This window comes from Daktulosphaira vitifoliae, unplaced genomic scaffold, assembly GCF_025091365.1.
Source record: "Daktulosphaira vitifoliae isolate Bord-2020 unplaced genomic scaffold, ASM2509136v1 Scaffold_1, whole genome shotgun sequence".
In the NCBI taxonomy this organism is placed as follows: Eukaryota; Metazoa; Arthropoda; class Insecta; order Hemiptera; family Phylloxeridae; genus Daktulosphaira; species Daktulosphaira vitifoliae.
In genome coordinates this window covers 84,211,678-84,237,390 of record NW_026099572.1, presented here as the reverse complement: position 1 = coordinate 84,237,390, position 25,713 = coordinate 84,211,678, and the positions used below count along the sequence as shown (strand labels likewise).

Sequence of the window (25,713 nt, the reverse complement as noted above, 5' to 3'; positions counted from 1 at the left end):
TCATTAAAGAATCGTTAAATGTACGTGCTATTTGACTTCAAACAAAAATTAAAATAATGAAACTTTGTGAAAATGTATCTGTCTATATCTGTACAATAATGACAGAAGTACAGTATTACACAATGTTTTCAGATTCAATAACTGCTAAAGCAATTGGGTTCAAAATAATGTATTTTATTAAGTAGAGGTAGTAAAATTCAATACTTTTCATGTATATTACAAACGACCAATTCAGAAGCTCTCCGAAAATTTTATTTATTTTGTTTGTAGGGAAAAAAAACAACAAATATTGCTATATTAACAATAGTATCATGGGACTGAGTAAAAAATGTATTTTTATCGAATAAAGTCTACATTGAAAATTAGCTATATAATATTGTTGTATAAGGTTAACAAAAATACACGTGTACCTTTCATTTCATGTAGTAGATAATGATTGGTTTGGTTTTATAAACTCTGTTGTATAATTCTATATCATCTATATTCATTTATATTAACTTGTATTTTATAGTATAAACAAAATAGATTATACTTTCAATTGCGATTAATTCTGTATGAATTTGTTGTTTATTAATCTCAAAAATAATTAATTTACGAAAATAAAACAAATTATATGAACAACTTGTTTGAGTTTAAAAAAACTTTTGACATTGTTATGGCACATTAATACAATAAGGACAATCTAGTAATAAGATAAACACGTTTTACTTTTGTACTTAAACTGCTTCAATCGAAAGAATTAGCAGGCGAAAATTTAACGACAAAGATGGATGACATTGTTTTAGTTTGGAACTTAAATTAAACAAAACTGATATTTTCAATTAGATAAATGCATATTTAAGCAAATCAATTGTTTCATGACTATAGTGTTAAAAGTCACATATCTTAAGTGAAAATCAATTCATATTTAAGTTAACATAATTTGACAGTAAAACATCAATTAAAAATTTAAATAAATCACAATGTATCGAACTATTATCTAAATACCCATCAAGTATATAGATAAAACCACTAATCTCGAATTAATCAAATGAACAATTTTTAAAGAAAGTCACGTTTATAATAATCAATATGATTTAAATCATAGAATACTATATACTAGTAATATATAAAATGTTGTTCTTATAGAATATTTTAAAAAAGTGTCCCCTAGGGAGATAATCCTCATAGGTACACATAAAATTAAACTTTTTTTGACTAAAAGACAAAATTTTGTCAACTATAGTTCAGAGAACACAATTTTTTATTACAGTTACTCTTAAAATTTAGCGCACTAGGCAAATACCTGCCGTTTACACCGGTTAGCTTGTCCTGTCATAAAAATAGCTGACAGTTGTAGGATGACGTGGGGTAATTGTAAACGTATTTTGCAACCTTCTTTTTGAACGGCAATAAAAATATTTAAATTGAATTTTATAAAATGTCCATCCTTTAATTCTATTATAGTATGCCTTTCAAAGAGTATACAAAAAAAAATTTATTTTATTTATAAATAGCCTTAAAGTTTATTTAAAATTTCCTCTGCGAGTCTACAATATTTCCACTAATAAAACGTGAATAAGTATTATAAATGATATGGTATATATATATATAATATTCGTTTGAGTCAATAAATTAATAAATAGTATTTTGTTTCGTTTTTAATGTTTTTGTAATAGGTACTTATCTTTAAATTTATAAAAAAATAAAATTCATTTATCAATTTTGAAAGGATTGAAATAAATATCATCCAATTAATAAATGTTTATTGATTATCTTTTTTAACATTTCATTTTTGATTTCATAACGTTTTTATAATAAGCTTCAAAATTGTTAAACTAATCAATTTTTTTAATAAAAATGAATTAATTTACATTAATATTATAAAATTCGAGCATGTTTGTTTGTTTGACTTTTTTACAATTACCCCATCCTCCCTACACTATACTTAGTTTTTCTTGAAATAAATTAAATATTATGCTTTTCTATACAAATAAAAAAATAACGTATAATTATTATGAACTTGGTATTCAAGTGAAGTTTACTGTACTTTTTAATGACTTTTACATTTATTGAAACAAAAGGGTATATCAACATTTTAAATGATGTAATATCTTTTATGCCATTGGGTTATAATATTTATTTTTTTTTACATTTTACATTTTTTTTTATCTGAAAACATCGGTTATTAAAAAGTTTTTAAGAGCTATTATTTTTATTGAAGTTTTAAAATAATTTTTTTTTTTAATTTTTACATCAAAGTAAAGTTAAGAAAATATTTAATGTATTATTATAATACGTTGTCCTTTTTGACAACATTTAATATATAAACCATATAAAATGCATTAAATATTATGATATTAATCTTTATTATTTTTTAATTATACATAATTTAAATTAAATATTTGAGTGTTACTATAGTAAAGCTGTAGAAATCGATTTTATAATTTTAGTTTAGATAAAAATTGTTAAATTTATGTTGCAAACTTGATTCTAACCACATGGCTTCCGAATTTTTACTTAAACATAAAGAACCACTATGAGCTCGTTAGTGTAAAAAAGAATATTTTAATTCCCGCTTCTTCGTTTGATAACTTGTGATTTATGATAATCAGTTGTTTGAATTGTGTAAGCGGCGACTGTGAACAATTGTTTTAGTCAAGACAAGGCTGATGCACTTACGTTGTAAGTTATTCAACCACACTAAAAAAAAAATATACATGTAATGGTCGTATTGATTTTATTTTGCACGTGCTGGCTAGTTCTTGCAGTTAATTCAATCTAAAATTAAACATCTATTGCATTCATATGTTATAAAATCTAGAACAATTTTAAATTATTTTTAGTCTTACAATAAAAAAAAAAACTTTGTACATTCGGAAACTAGAACGTCAACAATAAAAATATACTTCATCTTATTTTATTACTTAAAGTGAACGAATGATTTTAAATATAGAAAAACCATTTAATACTTTGCTTGAGATAAATTTTTAAAAATAATTTTGACTTATACAATATTTTACGATAAATTATTGTAAGGAAGTGTGTCAAAAGTTTTTGTACTAGTGTTATTTTTGTATTTATAATTTAATGGCATATTTTTCTTATATAATTGTTTTTTTTTGTTTTGTCTCTACATTCCAAGTAAATACACGAATGTCTCGTCACGAAAATTCAGTCGTTTAATAAATTTTAAGTCCATCTGAATTGAATATTTAAATTAAAATGTTGTTCTTTGGTATGTTTTATACAAGTGCTACTACACCTCGAGTTTTACAAATTCATAAGGATAACTTTAAATTGTTTTAGTTATAATTTTAAATTAAAATAATATTATGATAATATTAATAATAAAATAATAATGTTGTGAAGTTATTCATCATCAATATTTTTCACGATTTCCCAGACACTTGTAAAAGTTTGAGTTAATAGCTCTTGTAATGATTTTACGTTGAGCATTTTTATAAAACTTTTTTCTTTGAGGGTAATACACCGACAGAAAAAAAAATCTCTGGGGCAATATATCTTTATTTTTAGACCGCTTATAAATTCTATTCTTTCATAAAAAAAGCATGTTTTATTTGGGAGTATGGAGTTGAATAAAAGTTTGACGGCACTGGTATAATTGGTATATGATGTTATTGATCCAGAACTATACTTAGTATCTACTTGAATAGGTTTTAACCGGCACAATGCAAAAAGTAATTTCATACGCCAGTTTAGAGTGATAAGCACAAACATACTGTTGTTCATAATGATACACCATAGAGATACAGAGAGCTTATTATGTGCACGGACCGTGAATCAGTTAAATACTAGCCGCTGTCTTGTTTTGTTAAATAAACCTAACCTTTCATCCAAACAATAATTAGCGTGCGTATCGATTTTGATAAGTTGTCCGTTATTGCGCTAAAAACAGCTAAGACAATAATGTTGTTAGGTAACAACACAAAACGGGAGTGATAATCTCAATAGTTTGCGCCTTACAAATAATTAGTTTTTATTATTGTTTTTCATTGAATGAAAGTACGTTGCCGGCAGTACTTTCCGCTGCGGACGTTAACACAAAACCATTGCCGCACAGCCTATATTTTATCACGGTTTTTTATTAGTGAGAAAATTCAAGACAAAACCCGGCTTTCCATTTTGTCGTTTCCTTAGTTTTTTGTCACTCTTTTACGTCACCGTAAATCGTTTTCTGTTGCAGTAACCAACCGACTGTCGACTCTGTGTTATTAAAATCGTGTACCAAGTGTTAATTTTATCGCCAGAAAATAAAATCTCTGAAATAGTAATTAATCATCGTCGTCAAATCAACTGGATAAAATGATCAGCTTTTGTTAGTAATCGCTATTGGTGACAACGCTGAGAAAGGTAAATTACCACAAATATTTATCCTAAAGGGTGCCGCCGAAGCGCATCTATATAGTCCTTATCTACTCGAGCAAACAATATAAATTGCTTATTTCGTGTTTCTTTAACTATAACGAAGAGAAAGATTCATTTTTATTGTACCAATTAATTTTTTACATATACACGTGTACATTTGAAAACAAATAACAAATTTATTGGTCCGAATGACCTAATTTTATCAACTTTATTGGTTATTACTTTTTCGTTGTACATAATGACTATTCTTTATCAGCCATTATAATTTAGAACATATATTTTTTTTAAGTGTTACAACATGTAAAAAAAATTATTTTTACAACCAGCATATTAGTGGTAAAGGTCATAATCTCGTTACCTATTCGTTTTAATTAATTTAGATAATATAAATACCGTTGTAAAACTAGAGTTGTTAGTGAAAAACATGTATTTTTATTATAACAAAAAAAAAAAAAAACATGGAGCTTAATTAGAAAATAGTAACAATAAACTTGAGAGTAAAACTCAATATTTCTTATCTTGTTCAGTGAATAGGAAAATATTTACTGTTGATATCGAAAATTGAAATTACTTGTTTACAGTTTATTTAGTACCGACAATGATCCATTCAAAATACATGACTATAAAAATATCCTGACGTACATTGTCGTCCATTGAAATAATAAGTTTTTGCTGTGTTTTATAGTATTAAATTAGTCAATTATGTATTTCGTTTATTAAATGCTGTATAATGTAATAGTCTGTTGTCTATAACATTTGTTGAGATTCTTTATCGCACACAATAAAATGGTAGCCAGCAAAACCCTTGAATAATTCTGTTTTTTGTTTACAAAATTATTATTTTGTTTTCTAAATAGTTGATGACTCAAAAATATTCTATAAAAGAAAAGGGTTGAACGATTAAATTTACAAAATAATGTTGTAAAATATAGTTTATATATATTTATTTAAATTATAAATAGAAGTTATTTAAATGTAGATTACAATTTGTAACACTTTGATACTTGTTAATAATGCAATAAATAATAATAATTAGATTCGATACATTTAGTTAAAAAAAAAAAGGTTCTTGAACTGTTTCGAGAACGGATTTGTTTATTTTGTACTCCTGTTATTTTAACCCTCAGACAAAATATTATATTAAAAAAATGCCTATTACAATTCCTGGAAAATAAAATAATGTGTAGAAAAGTTGTATTTATTATTAGACTTTCATCAATGTAAACTAATACATTAATAAAAATCGAATATTAAACTAAAAATGTTTTATTGTTAGATTGTTTTTGAAAATGGGTGTATATGTTGTTGAAATATTATCAGTATAAAGTAAAAAAATAAAAACGATTAATGGTATTGATACTATTTATCCATATCTTATGTAATTATGTTTTAAACATACTTAATTAATTGTAACTAAAGTATTAATCAGCAAAGCGATTAGGCTTTAGTGTTTTCGTTGAATCATAATCTATATGTTAAACAACAATTGCTTTTTGCAGTATAATACAAGGATTGAATGGGTTTCATAACCCTTGTTGAACTTTTTTCGATATTGCTATTGCGTTTATGTCATAATAATAGGATTTTCAAGTATCATTTTGATATAAAACATCTAGTATAGGATCCAAATATGACAATAGAAATATATGCAACTATGAAATTTCATTTTTTATTTATGTTTCACTATTTTTAAAAAATTTTAATAGATGCTGCGTTGACTAATGGAACATGTGTTGTGCAAGTTTTAAACAAGATGATCAAACATCTATTTTTAAACAATATCATACGAAATTTTACTTTTTTTTATTGCAAATTTATTATTTATGTTTTATTAGTACACTCATTAATAAAGATTCATGTATGAACAAATTATTTTTAAATACAGTCAAATGGGTCTACTTGGATTTGTGATTAAATTAGTGACAGTAACACTAGTAAAAGTTTTGCATGTATTGTTAAGATACATAAAATATTTATTCAAAAAAATGAACTGATGAAATCTGTAAAATATTAAACGGCCTAAGTTTCACTACCGCTTCAAGCGGTCCGCTTGTTGGATTTGGTTGGCCCATTTGACTGTACTTTAGAAGATTTACACTGAGGTAATGAATTGACATTGAACAAATAACTGAAATAATTTAATTATTACTCTTTTAATAATTCAATACTTATTTTAATTGAGATCATTATAATGTTACTATTGAAAATTTCATTGTGTTTGTAGTTATTAAAAGATTTTAGACTTGTTTTAATATAAGAGAAAAAATTGTTTCTACTAAAGAATTGTTCACTTCTTTGTGGTGTTTTTACGTAAAGAATTGTTATTATTTATATTAATCACTGCCTCTAAAATACAATCCAAACTGTGCGAATATAAAAAATAATGGCAACCAATAAATGAGTTTTGTACACTGTGCATATTACACTTTTTATCTGTTACTATTTAAGCTATAAAAATTGTCTCGATAAGTACACTATAAAAAAACTTTTTAGCAAAATAATTTTCAACTCTAGATTTGAAGAGAAAAGTTTCGAGAAAAGAATCGAAACTTTATTACGGGTTACAGTAAAAGCAATATTTTAACACGTTGCTTTTCTCACCTTTGCAACGGTTGTCCTGTTTATAGTCGAGTAATTCATTTAACAAAAATTTCTACTGTCTAATAACTTAAAGAAGATTGTTATTCTTCACAATTTGATGTTTTTGTTAAAAATATAATAGTTTATATTAATTTGAAGTTACAAACTTTTTGAAATATAGTTACTTTTTTATAATACTATTTTTCTTTTTTATATGATTTTATTTATATGGAAACTAGTCAATAATTATTGACTATAAATTATAATTTATTTCTTGATTATATTAATGATTTAGATTTTAGTATTTTTGTGCAATAAAATAAAACACATTTAATCGTGTCAACAATGTTTATAGGTTCAATGTCTTATATTATTCTTTATCATATACGAATATATTTTCTTTAATTTTAGAAAATTCTGGATGAAATTAATCTTATAATTGATAAAAATTTGTTTATTCATTTTATTTGAACTTAAAAGTTCAATTTTTTTGTATGACTACTAGTAATTTAATTTTATAGCTAAAATAACATTGTTTTATTATTAATTGTTTATTTATATACTGGAATTTATTAAATTATTTAAAAGAAAGGTAACCGACACGAAGGTGGTTCGTTGATTGTGTAGTATAATGTATTTTAATTAAACAAATTAATCACTAATAGTAATAATATTACTATATACAGAGTGATTTTTTTATCATAACCCACTCAATTACTTGCAGAATAATAATAATTTAAACATTTTTTTTTTTATTATTTTTAGTTACACATTATTCTTGAATTTTTAACTATGTAATACTTTTTAAGTTCATCCCTTATGCCTTGGAGGGGGGTCAACTTTGTTTTTTTAAATGGTAACACATATTTTTAATTTAATAAAATGTTTGAGTTTTTAATTTAATAGTAAATGGCATTTGAATTTTTAATATAACTTTATTAGCTTATTAGATATAAACATTTAAAGTTTCAAAATTTTGAGTTAATATACATGTATAATACACATGGGATTGTAAATACAGGTAGCTAATTGGATTTTTATGACATTGCTGTCTCAGTCACGGATTGTTTATTATCAATTATGATTATCAATAGATATACTTTCTGTATTGTCAGTTAGTGTATTTATAAACTCATAACAATGTGCCTTACTACAATTGATAATAACAATGCTGTGTACCTGCTAATATCGATGTTATAAAAAACCAATTAGCTACCTGTATTTGTAATCCCTTGTGTATTATACCTGTATATTAATTCAAAAATTTGAAACTTTAAATGATTATATCTAATAAACGAATTAAGTTATATTAAAAATTCAAATGCCATTTACTATTAAATTAAAAACTCAAACATTTTATTAAATTAAAAATATGTGTTACCATTTAAAAAAACAAAGTTGACCCCCCTCCAAGGCATAAGGGATGAACTTAAAAAGTATTACATAGTTAAAAATTCAAGAATAATGTGTAACTAAAAATAATAAAAAAAAAAAATGTTTATATTATTATAATTCTGCAAGTAATTGAGTGGGTTATGATAAAAAAATCACTCTGTATATATAAATAATTTTATATAAAAATGCATATAATTTTACTAAATATTTGGGGGGTGGTTAAGTCCATCTAGACCCCTAACCTGCGCCAATACATGTATATGTACTAGGTGGTCGTGATTTTGTTTTAAAAAAAAAAACGATCTCACTAAGGTGTCGAAGATGACTTGGAAAGTATTTCGGTGGACGGCTGTCGGTCATTAATGGATTTAGTACTACTGATTATGTGTACTCGGTGATAATTATTCAAACTACCATATATTAATCAAAGAGGGTGGTGGTTAACAAAGGTGGCGTGTTGTGGTGTTTCGTATATACCGGAGAGCCAGGAAAACTTATGTTATTTTCTGAAGTATTTATAGAAAATATAAAGATGGTTTTTTCACTTTTTTTAGTTTCTCATGGTCGCTTTTGGCACAAATATTTCTTGGTGCGCTTGTTTAACCCACTGTATTATATCAACAAACCATTAAATACAAATCAACTAATCCGTGATAATGATTAAAATGATAATTTTCTCCTTCAAGTCCTATTTTATTTTGTGATAACTAGTCATTATTTTATATAATGACATAAAATTTACATAAATTATTTGTTTTAGCTATGTCTGGCAGAAACCCTTTAATATACGTAATAGAAAATAAATAAATATAAATGTTTTTAAGTATAAATATTGTGTATAAAAAATTGAAAACAATTATTTTATCGAATGGTTTGTAAAATATAATGTACAACTCTCAAGAGACGTCAATACTTAATAATACTTGAGGTTAGATTATATCAAACTTTTCTTTGTACAAACTAATAATCATTAAAAACTACATAGAATAATATTGAACTTCGATACTAGAACTTTATAGTTTATATATTTTAACAACTTAGATTGTTTCTACGAAATAAGATTGCTCAATTGCACTTTACATAATAAAATATGTATCAACCCCACGAAATTATTTTCTGGGTGCACCACTGTGAATCACTATATAACTCTTTGACATTCATTAAACTATATTTAGGATATTTTTTCAAACTAAATTATTGATGAACAAAAATAGCAAATTTAATTATTCATCAATTCCCTTTAAAAATACATTTTAATAAAAAAAAGTAACTTGCACGTGTTTTATCTTTTGGATTACTAGAAGAAAAACGGATTTTTAAACTTATTTGAAAGTTTTTTATTTATGCGTCATTTTCTAAACGATGTTACTACTTAATTATTACTTTGAATTAGTAATTATTCTGCCAAATTTCACAGTAATACTTTACTTAATACATAAATTATATGTACGTTTAGGATAAAATGAACCAACAGATAACCTTTAAATTGTGATATCATTTTTTTAAATCAACATACACTAAATTTGCAATTACATTATTAAAAATTTCAAATATATTTGAATTATTACTTGTATAATAATTACATATTGCAACTTGTATAATTTAGCGAATTACAAAATTCTATCACATCATTTTATAAAATATTATATTTTATTGAAAATTTAATACAAATAGTATATTTTTTATTGTATAAAGTAGTTGTTTTCAAAAAGTGTAAAGATAATTTTACGAGATCAATCAAAATGCTCGTTAAATAAAATATATTTCAATAAAGAAACAATAATAAAAAATTCAGCACAATGGTATCGCAGTATAGTCGGAACAAGTAAAGATCCTATCTGATTAACATAAGTACAAATTAGGCGGACTTGGAGAGCCTTAGTCTTTCTGAAATTAAAAAAAACTTTATATATAATTATACAGAGTGGCCCACCACCAACTTAAATAACATTTGATCCAGTTAATATTTTTAGTTGATTTTTTTTTAAAATAATAGTTATACGTTAGGTCTATATCTATATCTCAATAATTAATTTTTTTACATTTTATTAAAAATATTAATTATTTTTATATTTTAAATAAAATGTAAAAAAAAATCTAAGATAGCTATCTTGTAGAGTAGAATTTAAGAAAAATTTTAGTAAAAAAATTTCTTATTAATATTCAATAGTAAATATTCTGTAGCGTTTTAAAGTTTGTGAAAATTTGAATTTTCATGTATTATTTTACGGTATTAAACATTGAAATACGTATTGAGAAAAGGACAGAAGAAAACGCTATCTTTTCATGATTACTGTGTATACATATGATGATAATGTGCATACATTACAAGCTTGGCATTAATACTATGATAAGAAATTAGATAAGGCAATTATTACTTATCACTCTCATTCAAAAGTATAAGTAATTTTCATGGAAGAAGTTACACACCTCCAAATTATTGTTATGGTTAAAATAGAATAATTGACTAGAAATGCTCCGCATTTCTAGCAAAGGATAGTGGGGACGGAAGCAAATGATAACGGAAAAAAGTGCAACCCCATCGTACACAGTAAACCCAACAAATTCAAACCCACGTGAAACCCAACAAAGAGGGATCGGGAGCAAGTGCAACCCCATCGAGCAAAATAAATCTAACAAATTCAAACCCACGTGAAACCCAGCAAAGTGGGATCGGAAAAAAGTGCAACCCCACCCCACAACAATTCCAAACCCGTCCACTATTCTAGCAGAGGTTGCAAAAGCGAAGTTAGATGGTTTCGGAAAAAAAGTCCAAACGTTTCGAACGTACGTCTCGCTACGGAAACCAAGGGTTTGCTACGCGATCTAGAGAAGGAACGGCAAAGGCCGGTTACCAAGTAGGTATTAGATTACGGAAAGGATCTATACTTTTTCAAAATTTGAGTTAGAAAAAAATGTATAATAGGCGTGGATGGTCTCTTTTAAACTCTTCATATATTTAGGTATTCAAATAGATTTTTATAAAAAGCTTACAAAAAGAGAGCTTCTTATTATTAAATTATATATTATATATAATAAAAATTGATCAATTGTGTCTAATTAATTAATAAAATTAATAATATTTTTAAAATAGTTTTAATTAAATTAATTTTATTATTATATAATATATATTATTATTTATTATTAAATTCATATGTAATTGTAATAATTATTCATAGCTTATTATGTATTTTTATATTTTTATACTCTTTGACACGACTTACGTCGCAAAAATGTGGTCGACACTGGTTTTGAGAGTAGAGACCCGTGGGCCGTTTATTAAATGAGCGACAACAGATTATGTTAACAAAAATAAAACAAACCGAAAAGATAAACACAGTAATAATAATCTTCGCATAATATCGCGGCACTTTCGCTGGCGTCGACGACGCGATGTTCGGCGTAATCCTTGGACGGCAAAATGGTTAGCAGCGTTGTAGGCGACGGTGCGCGGGTGCGGTTCGGCTGTCGACGTTGTCGCTTTCACAACGGGAGGAAGACTCTCGCACCATTTGCGGCGGGTCGTCGTCGGCCGTGCGGCATTTGCTGGACTTTGCACCGTAGCGTATAACACGCGGTNGATTTTTTTTTAAATAATAGTTATACGTTAGGTCTATATCTATATCTCAATAATTAATTTTTTTACATTTTATTAAAAATATTAATTATTTTTATATTTTAAATAAAATGTAAAAAAAAATCTAAGATAGCTATCTTGTAGAGTAGAATTTAAGAAAAATTTTAGTAAAAAAATTTCTTATTAATATTCAATAGTAAATATTCTGTAGCGTTTTAAAGTTTGTGAAAATTTGAATTTTCATGTATTATTTTACGGTATTAAACATTGAAATACGTATTGAGAAAAGGACAGAAGAAAACGCTATCTTTTCATGATTACTGTGTATACATATGATGATAATGTGCATACATTACAAGCTTGGCATTAATACTATGATAAGAAATTAGATAAGGCAATTATTACTTATCACTCTCATTCAAAAGTATAAGTAATTTTCATGGAAGAAGTTACACACCTCCAAATTATTGTTATGGTTAAAATAGAATAATTGACTAGAAATGCTCCGCATTTCTAGCAAAGGATAGTGGGGACGGAAGCAAATGATAACGGAAAAAAGTGCAACCCCATCGTACACAGTAAACCCAACAAATTCAAACCCACGTGAAACCCAACAAAGAGGGATCGGGAGCAAGTGCAACCCCATCGAGCAAAATAAATCTAACAAATTCAAACCCACGTGAAACCCAGCAAAGTGGGATCGGAAAAAAGTGCAACCCCACCCCACAACAATTCCAAACCCGTCCACTATTCTAGCAGAGGTTGCAAAAGCGAAGTTAGATGGTTTCGGAAAAAAAGTCCAAACGTTTCGAACGTACGTCTCGCTACGGAAACCAAGGGTTTGCTACGCGATCTAGAGAAGGAACGGCAAAGGCCGGTTACCAAGTAGGTATTAGATTACGGAAAGGATCTATACTTTTTCAAAATTTGAGTTAGAAAAAAATGTATAATAGGCGTGGATGGTCTCTTTTAAACTCTTCATATATTTAGGTATTCAAATAGATTTTTATAAAAAGCTTACAAAAAGAGAGCTTCTTATTATTAAATTATATATTATATATAATAAAAATTGATCAATTGTGTCTAATTAATTAATAAAATTAATAATATTTTTAAAATAGTTTTAATTAAATTAATTTTATTATTATATAATATATATTATTATTTATTATTAAATTCATATGTAATTGTAATAATTATTCATAGCTTATTATGTATTTTTATATTTTTATACTCTTTGACACGACTTACGTCGCAAAAATGTGGTCGACACTGGTTTTGAGGGTAGAGACCCGTGGGCCGTTTATTAAATGAGCGACAACAGATTATGTTAACAAAAATAAAACAAACCGAAAAGATAAACACAGTAATAATAATCTTCGCATAATATCGCGGCACTTTCGCTGGCGTCGACGACGCGATGTTCGGCGTAATCCTTGGACGGCAAAATGGTTAGCAGCGTTGTAGGCGACGGTGCGCGGGTGCGGTTCGGCTGTCGACGTTGTCGCTTTCACAGCGGGAGGAAGACTCTCGCACCATTTGCGGCGGGTCGTCGTCGGCCGTGCGGCATTTGCTGGACTTTGCACCGTAGCGTATAACACGCGGTGTTGGTCAGTCAAATACTCATAGTAGGGCGACGGCTGATAAAGGTGGCACGAGTCGCGGGGCATCGTGTATAACGAAGCGACGCGGGCCGTGTCAAATACCCCCCCGCCAAGCCGCCGGTCTACTTAATGACGGCCGGGAAGGCAATCGCGTATAGCAGTGAATGCCGCCAAACTCACGTTGTCTGTTGGTGATCTAAGGGGTGAGTGCGTGTATTCCATTTCCATGGGTTTCTCCGCTGGTCGCTGTTTCACCGCTGCTAATTTAGATGTTGCTACCGGTACTGTATTGTTGCTGCTGCTGTGCTGTTGCTACCGTTTTTGTTATTGCCGCTACTGTGTTGTTGCTGCCGTTATTGTTATTGCCGCTACTGTGTTGTTTCTGCTGTTATTGTTGTTGCCGCTACTTTGTTGTTAAAAACGATGTCTCCTCCATGTTTGATGCTAAGGGTGGTGGTGTCAGCCTCTGTTCTCGGGCTGGCACTAGTAAAGTGAGTGATGTGTGTTCAATAAGCGTTGTGCGTCCCACCGTGTCATTAAAAACGTAGCGCAGTTTTTCACTATCTGTAATGATAGTTCGCGCGTGTGTGGGTCGCCTGCTATATCTAGTGTTGAGAGATCTACGTCGGGTAGCGTGTGCTGAGTACTCGCTTTCCAACAAGCTGTAGTGCGTCGCGTCGCGCCCAAGTGAATTGTACATGCAGCGTAGTCCCAGGAGACTTCCTGTTCTGTTAGAAAGCCGTGTCCCAGGAGTACGTCACAGTACAGATTCTCTAAGATAACAGCCGTAAACTTTACTTGTAGATCTGCAATTTTTGTTATAAAAGTGGCTGTGCCGGCCGTGTCTGTTGTGTGGCCGTCAGCTAATCTAACTGGGGGTGTTTGTCCGTTGTGCACAATTCCAAATTTGTGAGCTGTAGTTCGAGTAGTATACGATTTTTGCGCTTGAGAGTCAAGTAAGGCCGTCACAAAGTCGTTGTCAAATTCTAGCTCCACAGCGGGAGTAGTAATTTTACGCGGGCGTGTTTGTGCGGCAATACTCAGGTGGTTAGCGGTTCGAACGGGGAGCGTTGAAACGGTTTGTTCGCCGGCAGTATTAATTGCCATAAGCGGATAGGCCGTTCCTGCCGTATTCCCCTCCCCCACGGCGACCAACATATCTTGTATATTTAATTAAAGTTTGATTAGAATCAGTGTTTTAAAAAAAATGTTATAGTAGTGTAAAATACAGAAAAAAAGTGTTGTAATGCCATTTTTTATAGTAGCATAATTTTGAGATATTTTTTAAATTTCTATAATTGAAGGTTTTATTTTTGATTTCTAGCACTGATTGGTTCATTAAGATTAAATTCCAGTTCTTTTGACGATTACATTAACAAAAAAATCGATCCATTGAGAACTAAGAATTTTCTTTGTCAGACACAAAAAAAACATGTTATATCAACATATGTTTTTTTTAGTTTGTTATCAAAGTTATTTTTAGGTATCAATGTAATACTAAAATAATTAATGATGATTAATAATTTTATACAAGCATATATGAGAACATAATATCAAATTAAAATTATATACCACTCACTGACAACTTAAATAACTTTTGATCCAGTTAATATTTTTAGCTGATTTTTTTTTTAAATAATAGTTATACGTTAGGTCTATAGCTATATCTCAATAATTAATTTTTTTACATTTTATTAAAAATATTAATTATTTTTAAATTTTAAATAAAATGTAAAAAAAAAATCTAAGATAGCTATTTTGTAGAGTAGAATTTAAGAAAAATTTTAGTAAAAAAATATCTTATTAATATTCAGTAGTAAATATTCTGTAGCGTTTTGAAGTTTGTGAAAATTTGAATTTTCATGTATTATTTTACGGTATTAAACATTGAAATACGTATTGAGAAAAGGACAGAAGAAAACGCTATCTTTTCATTATTACTGTGTATACATATGATGATAATGTGTATACATTACAAACTTGGCATTAATACCATGATAAGAAATTAGATAAGGCAATTATTACTTATCACTCTCATTCAAAAGTATATTGAAAAGATAGCGTTTTCTTCTGTCCTTTTCTCAATACGTATTTCAATGTTTAATACCGTAAAATAATACATGAAAATTCAAATTTTCACAAACTTCAAAACGCTACAGAATATTTACTACTGAATATTAATAAGATATTTTTTTACTAAAATTTTTCTTAAATTCTACTCTACAAAATAGCTATCTTAGATTTTTTTTTTACATTTTATTTAAAATTTAAAAATAATTAATATTTTTAATAAAATATAAAAAAATTAATTATTGAGATATAGCTATAGATCTAACGTATAACTATTATTTAAAAAAAATATTAACTGGATCAAATGTTATTTAAGTTGTCAGTGAGTGATGGGCCACTCTGTATATCCTGAATTTTATTACTCATGTTTAGGATTACAGAAAAATAATGAATTGAAAAATATTGTTAACGATACAAAAACGGAAGAAAAAAAGTAAAGCAAAATAAAATAGGTCATAAAAGAGGATTTTGTTATATAATTTTAGTTTTGATGTCTTAATGAGTAGTATTGAATAAAAAAATATTGCACACCCTTTTTTTGTAGAACTTGCTATTTATAATATAGTCTATATTATATATAAAATTAATGTCTATATTATATGGAGATTAATTTTCTTTACATTTTTGCTTGATAAAAGCAAAAAAGTCATTCTGAAGAACATTTCATTTTTATAAAATCATTGATTTTAATTAATATTATAACTAGTTATGAAACTACTCAAAGTAAGCTAATTCAATTATTTTGTATTTGATTTCAGATTTTTTTGTATCTTTGGATTAAAACTCAGTTAATAGTAAGTATAATTTTTTACGAAAATTGTAAGCATATCTATATAAAATTAATCCAACATCACAAAAAACACTGCGTATGAAGTGATTTTTTGTGATGTTTTAATCATAAGTACCAAAAAATACTAATTTTCCGCTACACTTATAAGTGTAACAGTTGATATAACTTATATTTTATTTTTTTTTAATTATAATAATTATTAATAGTTTATAAAATGTTTAAAATTAGGTTTAGAAATAACATAGTTTTTTAATAATTTTTATTTAATTAGCCAGAAATAATTAATTAGATGTATTTTTAAGTAGATTATATTTAGGTTTAACTTAATTATTTTTTTCAATATTGTATAAGTAGATTTTTAAGTAAAATTTTTATTTATATTGAAAATAACCAAAATATTTTTAAAAAGGCTAGAGTTATAGAGTTTATTTTTTAAAGAATCCTGTTTATAATGGTTAATCAAAGAATAATTAGCAATTAAATATGAAATAAACTGTATTAATTAGACAAGAAGTTCTTTAAGAATAAAATGTAATTACATTTAGTAATTACTGTAAGAAAAGTTCCTTTGAATCGGACGAAATTATGTATACATTTTATGTTGTCTCTGCAAAATGAATTGAGCAGATACTGCTTAAGAATAAGAAGTGCTAAATAATAATGGTCTACGAGGAAAGTAATTCCTTGAAAAATGTATAGGACTGGAACAATGGACACTTATACAAAAGACTAAAAAAAAAAAACAAAGTGGTGGGTTAGACTTCTGGTGTAAATTAACGGGTAACTAATAAAAGCGTGGCGATGAAGAATTCACCGAGGTAACAACCGTATGGAGCCTATTGTCTTAATGATGGCTAATAAAAAAAGAAAAAGATGTCAGACCTGATAAAGAATTAGAAAAACCCAAAAATGTTATAAATACCTACAAAATAATGAAAAGCTTACTTTCTATAAAATTCCTATAAATTTGGTAACCATAACAATATCTTATTACAAAAACTATCGACTAAAAATGTTGTGTATATTTATTGACTATAAAACTGTTTATTAATAATAAAAATGATATTTATTTTATCTAATGAAAGGAATGAAAAAATGTTTTATAATGGTTACAATACAAATTAAAAAAAAAAATTAGGTAATGTTATCCATAATATGGTTCTAGTTGTGAAGGTATTGTAATGACTACTTTACTACTTACATTAAACTACTTGTTAAAATATAAAGACCAATTTTATTATTGCAATCTTTTATGAATACTATTTATAAATATTTTCTACATAGTGAAATAGTTTTTGTTTATGTATTGAATATAACAGTAGAATTTTACAATGTACTTGTAAAATTATTAAGCATAAAAGAAAAATATTCATAAAGTTTTATATAATAGCTAATGAAATTCTGATAGTGATGCATAGTTTAAAATATTATAAAAATTTTAAAAGTTGATCTTAATAAATACTTAAAAAAATTGTTCAAGTAAGTAAAAAGTTGATTTGTAAAATTCAGTTTCATAAAGTGTCATTAGCTAGCAAAAAAAAAAACATTTTTGTTTGAAATAGACATTAACATTTAATAAATTATTTTGTTGAACACTTAATTTAAAAATGATGGTATTTCTATGTTTTTATACACAAACAAAAAAAATAATAGTAAATCAATGATATCGATTTTTTTTTTTTTACTTGAGCTTAGTTAAAAATTAATTACATATATTAATTAAATATTGAACAATGAATTTGTTTTAATCGAATCTTCTTGAAATTAATTTAATGGATATATAGTATTATTAAGAATTAAAATTACTAAAGATTTATTTTAAATTATAATTTATTTTACTATTGGTCGTTTTTATAAGACACCTAAAAAATTATTAAACAAAAATCATTAATATGTGTTCAAGCTAAGTTTGTCATTAAATATCTAATTTTATAACACTCATCAGTGCCGACGAAGTTCTCATCCATCAAGAATTGCATGATTTTCTTTTGTCTCTCCTCATAAAAATTTGAGTCTTAAAAAAATTCGTGCAGGAATTTTAATGGTTAATTTCTTATTTAACCATATTACTTCAATTATACTAAATTCTATGTAACATAATAATAATCATGAAATTAGGAAAAATTTAATAGNATTACTTCAATTATACTAAATTCTATGTAACATAATAATAATCATGAAATTAGGAAAAATTTAATAGTTAATTTTTTTTAATTACAGAATTTTTACCTGCCACAATATTTAAAAATAAGACAACTATAGAAAAACATAGCTTAAATTTGCGTACAGAATATTTGAAAAAATTGTAGTGTACTGACTGAATTTTTTTCTTTAAAATTTATCTATTTTCATTATCTATAGAGTGATTGGTTTATTATAAATCACTCGATTACTCATAAAATAATATTAGAACAAATAAATCCTGATGTCTTTTAGTCACAAATATATATTTCTTGATAAATCAGCTAATAATGACTTTTTAGAATCATCCCTCATAACTTAAAGTGGTGTCAACTTTATTTTTTTAAATGGTAGCACACATATTATTACTAGCATTTAAAATATAAAATAATCTAATTAAGAAAACAACAGGTCGATAACAACTTTTGGACCAACACTTCGGAAGTTATTCTAATTTTTATATCTAGTCAAGAAAAAGAATATGACCGGAATTATATAAGTAATAAAAATAGCAGTACTCATTTTTCACCTCCAGTTATAATTTAACATTGTTATTAACTTCTAAAACACTGGTTCAAAAGTTGTTATTTACCAGTCATTTTCTTAATTAGATAATTATCTATTTTATAAGTGAACAAAATATGTATATTGACATTTAATTTTAAAATTAATTTGTCACCCTTTTAAGCTACAAGGAATGATTCTAAAAAGTTTCTTTTAGCTCATAAATCAAGAAATATATGTAACTAAAAAAATTAAAATTTTTTTTCTAATATTTTATTTATTTATTTTTGCGGGTAATCGAGTGGTTATTATAAACCGATCACTCTCTATATACATTTTGTCATAAAGATTATCAACTTCATAATTAGTATATAAATTTTTAGGGAGTTACAAAACTTTTCTGTTTTATTATAATAATAATAATAAAAAATTACACTTCTTGATTAATTTCTGTCGATTAATATTGGTATTTATGTTTCATAACTCTTTAAATGCATCTTGAGGTATAGTGTTAGAATTTTTTGATACCTTTAGCATTCTTCTCTTAGTATATCGAGATAAATTTTTTTGACTCAAATCTAATTTCAAAATTGACTTAATATTATATCAATTACTAAATTGTAAGTATTTACTACAGTAAATTACAGTTTCATTTGTAAACATTACGATAAAATTGTTAATATCTACTAATTTTGGAAAAACTCAATTGAAAAATAATAATTAACCTATATTTATTGAACAAGTTTCTTTTTTTAATATTTAGTTATTGAAGTTTATATGTACTTTCTTTAGAGAAATTTCACTTTTTTTTGAAATTCATTTATAAATTTTTTAAACTTTGAAATTGTGTTTTCTATAATGTTTGTAGTCAATAGTACATATAAGTCATGTGTCTTAAACTGCATAGTTACTGGTTCAAATACGCCAATGATAGTTTTAAAACTAAAAATTGCTAGTAAAAATTGAAATTATGAAAAATAAGCAATGATCTCCCTTTATTGAAGATTTTATTTGCTCATGTATTTTTAATAATACATCATGGCAATCTAAAATTGTACAAAAAACCGATACATACGAGTACAGATTCAGATTGTAATACTAACCCGCTTAATCGTCTTTATTAAATGTTTCAAAGTTATTATAATAAATTCTATTTAAGAGATATTATTATTCAGGTTATAACGTTTTAGAAACTTAATTTTTTTTACTTAAATAAACTATGAGGTCTTTAAACTTAAAAAGATTATTACATAATCAATAGTATTTTAATTACTTATAATGGTTAGTTGATATTATGAATATCGACCAACTACACGCTCAGCTCTTAAGAAGATAGGCCAGTTGCTCTAAAAGACCTTAGGGAATCGGCGCCGCTGCATTTTATTATTAAGTGGAACTAAACCAAATTCAAACAGAAGTAATAAAACACAATTAAAGAAAGTTATACTTTTATAAGGTTAATTACATATAAGGTAATTGGATTCATTAAAATAAAAGTAAACTTCTACATTGTTTAACTACTTTTTGGTGCATTGCCCTGTAGTAACTTCTGCAGTTTTGGGTTTTGTGTGTGTTTGTACAATCAAACATGTTCGAAGACCAATTTGTTTCGTGACTCTTGATAAAAAGTTAATGAAAATATCGTTGACACGCTATTGGTCTTTTGAACGTTTGTATGTTTTTAATCTGATTTTTTTCATAATACTAAATATTGAACGTTATATTAAAATATATTTTTTTTTATAGCAATGTCGACGTAGATTTTCATTTTAATTTGTTGATATAAAAAAAAAAAAAATCAGCTTATGTTTACTACCAGTCTTTTTTTTACAACCCGATTAACACAATCGTTGAAACACTCAACAATTTACAACTGAGTATGAAAATCGTGAGAAAACATTTTAATGGCATTAAATAAGTATTACTTGTGAAGATTGACTGAATGGAGTAATTACCGTTTTTTGTTCGAAGAAAAGTAGCTCTATAAAAAATAAAAAAATAAAGGCTCTTATTTTAAATAAATTTTCATTGCACTTAAGGGATTTAGAATCAATTTCTACATTCCATTATACACATTTACCTATCAATAATGTAGTTACCTCCTTCCGAAAGCCTGAATTTCATAATAAGTCACTTAGACCATTTATTTAATGCTAGAATGTTATTCATATTTGGTAACAAAGCTATTCGAATAAACCTTTTTTCAAGTGAATTCAACAACTATTTTACTAAATAAATTATAATTAAAGTTAAAAAAAATAAATAATAAAATGTATTATAAATCATATAAAACATCAAATGAACTTATTTTTATGTAAAATAGCCTTATTATGAAAAATGATAACTGGAATTATTAAACGTTACTATTAGAATTATTTTCATTCGGACGCATGACTTAGTATCAAATATTGGACATGTACCAAATATCTGTACATCTAACCCAAATGGCTATCAATAGAGTTGCTTATTTTAACTACTTCAAATAAACTGTTAACTCGATGAAATTCTTCGCATTCGGCAGTAAATTTTGAACTCCATTCACTGTTTATTTTATCTAGTCTGATATTAAAATGCTTTTATCAAACGTATATTACTTGTATTTTTTAATTATAGTTATTTTAAATAAAGTTATTTAAAGTTTATTGAGATAGTTTTAAAAGTTCGAAGTTATCTTAAACGATCGAGTAGTTTTAACGAATATACATTTTATTGAAGTTTACTTGCTTAAAACTACAGAAAGTTCAAGTAGAAACATCTGGAATTTGTTCAAATAAAATCAATCCGAGAAAGAACATAATATACCTGTAATCCGTTATTATTTTTTTATTTATTATTTTATTAACAATTTAATTTAAAGTATACTTTTTAAGTTAACGTATTATTGAGGTAGTGGAAAATATATTTTTTATTGTCGAAAAAATAACTTGTTTGTGTTAATTCAAAAATTGAATTATTAATTTACTTTTACCACTGTTAATGGAAAGTTCAAGAAGTGAGTTGTTATAAATACCAAAAACTCTCACATTCAACAGAACTGAATATTTCAGCAGACTACCATAACATTTACATAAAAAAATTTAACATTGTCAAAATACGGTTTAGTAGAGCGGAAAAGGGTCTATTCAATTTTGTTTACATTTCAATAGTTCATCGAATTCAGTATTTCATTTCCTATGTTTATTTTTTTTGGAGAGTAGAAGCAGAATTGAGGATATGGTATAATAAATGAATACATATTAAATTTTACTCTCTTCATGGTTAATATCGGTTGTATTATGTTTTTTACTTACTTATTTATGACGCTCCATAATATTTAAACAGATTTTTCATCTCGGATCAATGAGATTTTGAGGTGGTTTGAAGTTAATAAAATTTTCTATTCTACTATATTTTAAAAAATTAAAAAAATAGGGCTAAAAATTTTGGCTTGTAATTTTAATTTGTTGTCATACTTAAAGGAAAATTTGAATCGTTTCAATTTTTTTTATCTTCTTTTGTATGTTCGCACCTAAATTCATTGATGTATAAAATGTAAAACAACTATGAGAGATTAATATTTTTGTTTGTACAGCTTTCAATCAATACTAGTTGAAAATCAAAAAGAAAATTTCTTTTACAAGGGCAGTTTTATTCGGAATTCTTTACAATATTAATTTGTTCACTTTTTTTTCAACAAACAGTTATTTTAACGAGAATCGTAAAAAAATGTTTTTTTAGTAATTTAACAGTCTATTTTAATTAATTTTCATTGAAAATAATTATCTTCAAATTAATTTATTTTAGGTTTAGTAGAATAATATATTGCCAATAAAAAAAATAATAACACATAACTTTTTTTGAACATTAACAAAGAAACAGATGAATAATCTTTGACTATGGAACAATACAAAAATACCTACTACACATTTGTTATATTATACGTGAACGAGAATCTGATGAACCATACGAACTCTGAAATGGGATTTCGAAAAGACTTACAACTCCCTTGTGATTAATAAGACTCTGTGTGGACAAATTGAAACGCATCAGTCAAAACGAAAAAAATTAACCATTGCGACTTTTCACCGCATATAGCCTTTGTCGACTAGTGTACTATTACAAAAATACAATCAACCAGCGTAAATTATGACATTTATAAATTACTAATATGATTTAATGAAATTTATTTACTACATCATTATTAATTAATTTAGTGCACACGTTGCATGTACTGTCGAATTCTATTGTATTTATACTACATACGGACTATAATAATTTAAAAATACCCCAATGTTTGGAATTACATGATAATTATATTTTTTTATTTTCATGTTATATTATCGTTTCTATAATTTAAAATTTTAATTACATTAACTATGATTGATAATTTTTAGAAAGTAATAAAATAGAAATTTCCAATAAATAAATTTAATATTTAAAGTGTGTGGGGTTATAAAATATTATTATATGTTTTGAAACAATTTATTTCAAACCCATTACTATAATTTAATAAAAAAATATATATTTCATATTTGTTAACTATTGTTTCAATCATCATTCCATTAAAATAAGACATTATTTACAATATTATTCGAAGTTATATACATAATATTACTAAAAATTACCTGTTTGTTTGAAGATAAATGTTCTCTAGTAACATGAAGTAGTACCAGGAAAAGATTTTGAAATACCTGAATGGATAGTTAGGCAGTTACTGGAAGTTTCAGATTAGTGCTAGTAAATTCTAATGAATTCCGACGGGTACAATAATTTGTGTCAGACGTCTCAGTAGTTTCAGAAAGAATTTGTTGTGATGCCATTCGCTTTTAGTTTACTATCATTATAGGCTATGGCATTGTCAGGATTCTTGTATGGTAGACAAAGAACTTTTTTTCGCTTATCACTCTTTAATACACTTTATGACTATTACTAGCACCAGAGTTGTACTGTTTATAGTAATTATTGGCTAATGAGGGGATCTCTAGCCACTTAAGTTCTCTCGGTTAGATTAGAAAAATATTGGAAATACTTTTATACGATCGATAGTACTTCATTTTTTTTTTTAACTGTAATATATTTATACACACCTGTATGAAATTGCAAATAATTTAAATTTGTCATTCAACTTATTAATACCTTATAAACTCATTATTTATTATGCATTGTATTATCATTTGACTTGTAAATAAACCATTTGCTTGTTTTAAATTACAATTTATGAGCCGTTCAACACTTTTCTGAAAGATAACGAAGTCTAAGTATATAAATCATCACCACGAGTTTAGAACTATATAGAATTTTTTTATTTTAGATGTGAAATAAAACTTATTTTTTTGATGTTCAAATGACAATTAAATTTTATGCTGTAAAAACTGCGTGCTTGATTGTATTTGTTGTGGTTAATTGTCCGAAGAACATACTTCATACTATTTTTAGAAAACTTACTAATCTAGATTACAAAAGGATTTATTTAGCTCCATACATAAAACAAGCTTCAACAAACTTGTTTTGGAAGAGGACACATTAAGTGCAGTTAGTAAATTGAGTATAGAAGTTTAAAATATTTTTATTAATTTATTTGTAGTAAATAAAGTATTATAATACTATTCTTGTCCTAAATAATAATGATGATAGAAAACAAAACAATATCAGATATTTTAATGATTATTTTAATTATAGAAAAATACCAGGTGATCACGTCTCAGGTTATGTTCGTTTTTTAAAAATTTGAATTAGTTTTTAACCAGAAAAAAATTAGATTGATAATTTCATCAAATTAAATGAATAATTTTCATTAAAAATAATTATTAAAAAATGTAAAAAAAATTTTTTAGTAGTTCATTGTGTAAATTTTATCATTATAAATATCCTAATAATAAATTGAAAAAAAAAAAATACGGAATTTCGAAAAATAACTTAAGATATATGCAAAAGTATTTAGTGCTAAATTTTAATGATTTAGTAGGTTATCTAGTTAAGTTTATGTTATTAATTAACACAAGTGTGTATAAATTATTTTTATCGTAGTAATAGCATCGTTAAATAATGAAAAAAGTTTCTATGGAACTAAGTTGAGTCTGTGTGTTTCAAAATTATTGTCTACTCAATAAGATTTCGTTGATAGAATGAGCCGAAATACATTCTATGTACAAAATTGACAATAAAAATAGATTATCGAACTTTTACGGAAGTGCCACCATTACAAATACACTTAGTAGTTATTTTTCAATGTGCAATTAATTCTAATGAGATCTCTTTTGTAATTTAAGTAGAACATACTTAATTATACTTTACTTTTTAAATCGTTAATTATAGATCCGTTTTTTATGAGATACTCTGTCCTATTTAGTTATTTCCTTTATTTTAGTAGTAGTAGGATAACAAATTAACGAAAATTGCAATAATTTCTATATCGGTTGATATACTATTTTGTAAGCTATGAATAATGTATATGATATTAGGATTTAAATTGATTAAACTGAATTGATTTGAAATTCTGTTTTGTTTAACTTGTGTTCTAAAATAATATTTCATAGTTTCAATGCATGCTAAAATCTAAAGCAGATAAGTATATAATTTAAATTATTGCAGGCGTAGATCAGAATTTTCTCGTAAAAGGATGGTTTTAAAACAATTTTGCCTTGTCATAAAATCATATTTCTTTT

The 25,713-nt window shown here is 26.1% G+C and overlaps 1 protein-coding gene across 4 annotated transcripts in view; it reads left to right on the top strand.

The window, feature by feature from the left end:
- The window catches only part of LOC126894686 (adenylate cyclase type 5), a 118,217-nt gene that overhangs the window by 6,640 nt on the left and 85,864 nt on the right, over nucleotides 1-25,713 (top strand). The window contains exons 2-3 of one of the 4 annotated variants that reach the window (XM_050665874.1): nucleotides 4,187-4,353; nucleotides 16,353-16,388. The gene's annotated coding sequence lies outside the window, so the exon portion shown is untranslated. Of the gene's footprint in view, nucleotides 1-3,866; nucleotides 4,354-16,352; nucleotides 16,389-25,713 lie in introns of those variants that run through there. The other 3 variants (XM_050665875.1, XM_050665871.1, XM_050665872.1) reach the window with 3 other exon arrangements.